At 44.5% G+C, this 5,136-nt stretch overlaps 1 protein-coding gene across 1 annotated transcript in view; it reads left to right on the top strand.

Moving 5' to 3' along the window:
• The first annotated feature begins 2,347 nt into the window (after window positions 1-2,347).
• Window positions 2,348-5,136, top strand: part of LOC110519559 (semaphorin-6D) — a 129,529-nt gene continuing 126,740 nt past the window's right edge. Inside the window, exon 1 of the mRNA XM_090222722.1 lies at window positions 2,348-2,381. The gene's annotated coding sequence lies outside the window, so the exon portion shown is untranslated. The remainder of the gene's footprint in view (window positions 2,382-5,136) is intronic.

Below are 5,136 nucleotides of genomic sequence, written 5' to 3'. Positions count from 1 at the left end.
TTCCTTCCATACTCCAGAGACGTTAGACAGAGGATCGAGCATCCACCAACCTCTCTGTTATCACCCTGATATTCGTTTTAAGATACGTCCCAAATGGCACCTTATTCCCTACACAGTGCACTACTTTTGACCAGAGCCCTATGATCATCTCAGAGTGTGTTGTGTGCAGAAGGGAACGAGGCAAGATTGCTGAGCAGAAGATGGCAGATCTGCCACTTGAAAGGATCATGACAGACATCCCACCATTTACCAACGTAGGTGTGGATTACTTTGGTCCTATCGAAATCAAAAAGGGAAGAGGAAATGTAAAAAACACATTTAAAAAACATGGAAGTTCTGATAATGGAACTAACTTTATTGGTACTGAGAGAGACCTTAGAGAAGCTCTATCTGCTTTAAACCAAGGCAAGATCCAAGATGCTCTACCTCAGGAAGAAATACAATAGAGATTTCAAAAGAGATGGACAGAGAAGTACCTGCCAGTCTCACAAGAAATACAAACGTGGGGCAAAGTGAAACGCTGCCTTCGTGAAGGAGAGATGTGGTCTTGCTGGTGGACCCCATGGCACCACGAAGTGCATGGATACTTGGAAAAGTTATTGAGACCAAGCCTGACTCCAGGGGGTTAGTATGTGCAGTACACCTGAAGACAAGTACCAACATTATGGAAAGGCCAATATCCAAGATCTGCCTACTGCAAGAAGGTGCAGTCTAAGAGTAAGGCACTTTCAAGTTAAGTAAAGAATTGTTCTGATTTTACACCAAATATAATTGGGGCTGGTGTGTATCAACCCCTGGACATTGGATTTGTATGCGTCAAGACTAACACGTCACCACTGCCTTACTGTGGCTAAAGGATTAGGATGGATATTGTATTGGGGCAATTATATTGGACAGTTTAGCCCGTACAGGCTATATATGTAATAGTGTACCATTGAATGTTGACATAGTCTGTGTTAGTTATTGCTCCAGCCAGCAGTAACACTGGTCTGATGGAAGTTCTAAAGCCTGTCAGATCCCTCACCAAACAAACCGCTTGTCCCTCCTCAGATCTACAGGCCTCTTATTGACCTACCAATGGCTGGCCTCCAGCCTCCAATACAACAGGGGATTGAGGGGGCTAAAGGCGTCAGCATGCTTCAGTTTGGCTGGCAGCTAGCCGAAGTTGGCTAGGCCAACCGAACGATTGTGCTCGCATACTCCCTTAAAAGACCTTTGTTTGAAAAACGAGAAAAAAGTGGCAATACTAAGTACTGTTTGTCAATTTTGAGACGCCGTAGCCACTTCCTCAAAACAGTCAGAATTAATCCACGATAACTCAAGAAATCAGTAATTAATTGTGATGTCTTTGCCGAGGAGATCTTAGTCTCGCAATTTTACATCTAACTAAGATGTTTGGTGCAAACGAGTCATCTGTCGTTGAATGACAATAAGGACTGAAGAATCTCTACTGTTGACCAATCACCGACGAATTGGCATAGAGTAGACTTTGGTTACATTCTTCGACTTGCCTAAGTCCAAAAAAAACAATATATGCACGACTCATCCGAACTGTTTGGGCTGGGAAGCATGTGGACGCCTTAAGGGTGGGGTGTAGGTTTAAGATTGAAAGGGAGGGGGGGTAGAGGGGTTAGTAGAGTTTGAGAGATGATGGGGTAGAAGGGGTTGGTGGGGGTCTAGTTGAGAAAGCTGAAGTTTGAGGACAAAGGTGGGTAGAATGAGGGTCCCCCAGCTCCTATTTCCCAATGTAGAGTGATGAACGCTGTTCCCAGCCAGGCTGAATAGAAGCGAACAGGTCCCACAAAGACTGATGGACCGTTACTGAGTCTATACTCTGAGGCCTCAGGACTCCTGGTCTTAATAGAAAATAACATTGTCTTGGTTTTTAGCAGGCCACAGTTTGACTTGTGAGGGCCACAATACAACGGATGCGTGTTATTGTTGTCGGGGCAAATCAAATGGAGAAATCAAGGGTTAAAATGGAAGGGAAATATTCAAAGTCTGTGATCTTTCATGACATCTCTTTTCACACTGTCCGTTCAGAGAGAGAACCGTGAACCTGAGAGATATATGTAGTGTTGAAACCTTGCAGCTATCACAAGCTGTATAATATAACTTAAAGAACACAACTTTCTTTCTTTTCAAACTGGCTGCTGTGGAGCCATGTGAGAGGACAGAGTCGTGCCTTTGAGCCTTTTAGAAAAACAGCCCGTTGTTATAGAAACACCCTTGGTGGTTGTGTAGCTAACCGTTGTTATAGAAACACCCTTGGTGGTTGTGTAGCTAACCGTTGTTATAGAAACGCTCCTGTAGCTAAATATTTGTTGTTAATTTCCTTCCAGGTCGTGTGAGAGCATCAGTCTGCGTCGAAGGTGAGAGGGGTGAGTACCCGTGTCGACATCTTCCTTATCTTTCACAGAACTCTGCTTCTAAAAGACTGAAAAAAACTCCCTGTTGCTAGTATCACAGCCGCTAGCCTGCTAGCACATTAGCCTCCACCTGAGACCTCTACCTACTGCTAGCAAAATGACTAGTACTTTGCTAGCAACATCACCACTAGCCTGTTAGCCTGCTAGCACGTTAGCTTTCTTCTTAGATCACACAACATAGCAGTGCTAGGCTAGTGCTGGACTACTGTACAGTGTTTGGAAAACTGTTGGAAATGAGCTTTCCATGACAATAACGTTCTGATTTGCATTCTCAGTGGGATGTAGCCTAATTACCTCGGAACTCTCTTTGCCAAAATGCCCATTCAAACTCTAAATCTCAAACCTAGTTGAGCTAAATCTGTATCTATAGCTCTGCAGGGAGAAGCTAGAACTTTGAGCTGTAGAGAGGATAGGATCACACAGACAGACTCCCTCTCTCTCTGAGTCTCTCTGAATCTTTAGGCATGTCTCTGTCTGTCTGCATCCCAAATGGCACCTTATTCCATGGGCCCTGGTCAAAATAAGTGCGCTATATAGGGTATAGGGGGCAATTTGGGATGCAGCATATGCGTCTCTGGCCTATTTTCTCCTGCTAGCTCCAGCCAACAGATTCTCATTTATCTCTGCCCACACTTCCATCCTACTTATCTCCCCAGCAGCTGAAGGTCTGGGGGTTTCCGGGGGTTTTGTATTCCGTGTAAAAGTACGTTTAATCCCTTCATTAGCCTGGGAACGGTTGGCCACCCCTGTCATGTGACCAGGCTCTTTGTGTCCCCTCTGTAGGTATAGAGATGGACTGCTTCCCAAATGGCACCCTATCCCCTATATAGTGCAACAGGTTTGAGCAGGGCCCGCAGGGTGTAGTAGTGCACTATATATGGAATAGGGTGACATTTGGGACACACATGGTTTATGTCTAGAACTGTTGAAATGGACTTGAGAGAGGTGCTGGAGTTTCTCCCAGGAGTTCACAGTGCCTCCAGGAAGGCCTATTAGGTTCATGGAATATCGACTAGATAGATAGAGAAATATCATCAGGAATACAGCAATATCAACTAGCTAGATAGAAAAAGACTTCTGGATGGTAACTTTATTGCAAGTGCAATGTAAGGTGTAAACCCACGTTGCAACGTCGGAGTAATGCATTCCAAAGTGGTGAAATGTCTATGTGACTGGATTCTTACACTTTGCCTTAACACAGATAGAAGATCAGAGGACGCATACACGGGCACACTGCATCAGTAGTCCTAGGTCAGATCTCTCAAACACACACACACACATATAACCCAATTAGCTAGGGCAGTAGTTCCATTAGTAGTTCCATGAAGAGCCTAGTCAGTCTGTCACATGTGATCAGGGAACGGGCCTTCTCTCTGCCACCGTGGCAAGACTCATTATTACACACTACCAACTATACACACACACACACACGCTACCAAATACACACGCCACCAATTACACACATAATACCGCCACACACAGAGAGACACACACTCTCACATAAATATTCACACACAAACCACAACTTAATGTTAACCCACAGAAGAACTCTAAAAGATAGTTTTTGGTTTTACATAAATATGAGAGTGAAAGGCCAACAGAGAGAGAGAAAGAAAGTGGGCAAACCAATAGAGGGAACAAGAGTGAGAGAGAGAAAGGAGAGAGAGCACGAGAGAGAAACAGAGAAAGAGAGGGTGAGGGAGACAGAGAAAGAGAGGGCGAGGGAGACAAAGAAAGAGAGGGAGAGGGAGACAGAGAAAGAGAGGGTGAGGGAGACAGAGAAAGAGAGGGTGAGGGAGACAGAGAAAGAGAGGGTGAGGGAGACAGAGAAAGAGAGGGTGAGGGAGACAGAGAAAGAGAGGGCGAGGGAGACAGAGAAAGAGAGTGCGAGGGAGACAGAGAAAGAGAGTGCGAGGGAGACAGAGAAAGAGAGGGTGAGGGAGATAGAGAAAGAGAGGGTGAGGGAGACAGAGAAAGAGAGGGTGAGGGAGACAGAGAAAGAGAGGGCGAGGGAGATAGAGAAGGAGAGGGCGAGGGAGACAGAAAGAGAGGGCGAGGGAGACAGAGAAAGATAGGGTGAGGGAGACAGAGAAAGAGAGGGTGAGGGAGACAGAGAAAGAGAGGGCGAGGGAGACAGATAAAGAGAGGGTGAGGGAGATAGAGAAAGGGTCATTTGATTAGGAGAAATGTGGGATCAGAGCTACCCTTCTATGTTACTGTCACAGCCGTAGAGTTCAGTTAGCCTTCCCTTCCCTGACTGGACTGTAGCTGGAGGCTATGGCTTCTGCACTCACTAGGACTTGACTGTAAAATCACCCAGTATTTATGTTTGTTGTTCCTATATGTTATTCTACTGGCAATATGTTATTATACTGGGTATATGTTATTCTACTGGGTATATGTTATTATACTGGCTATATGTTATTCTACTGGGTATATGTTATTCTACTGGGTATATGTTATTCTACTAGGTATATGTTATTCTACTGGGTATATGTTATTCTACTGTGTATATGTTATTCTACTGGGTATATGTTATTCTACTGGGTATATGTTATTCTACTGGGTATATGTTATTCTACTGGGTATCTGTTATTCTACTGGCTATATGTTATTCTACTGTGTATATGTTATTCTACTGGGTATCTGTTATTCTACTGGGTATCTGTTATTCTACTGGCTATATGTTATTCTACTGGGTATATGT

Source organism: Oncorhynchus mykiss, chromosome 26 (genome assembly GCF_057628025.1).
Source record: "Oncorhynchus mykiss isolate SJ-2025 chromosome 26, ASM5762802v1, whole genome shotgun sequence".
In the NCBI taxonomy this organism is placed as follows: domain Eukaryota; kingdom Metazoa; phylum Chordata; class Actinopteri; order Salmoniformes; family Salmonidae; genus Oncorhynchus; species Oncorhynchus mykiss.
The sequence above is the reverse complement of the archived record's forward strand: the minus strand, read 5'-3'. Positions and strand labels throughout refer to the sequence as shown.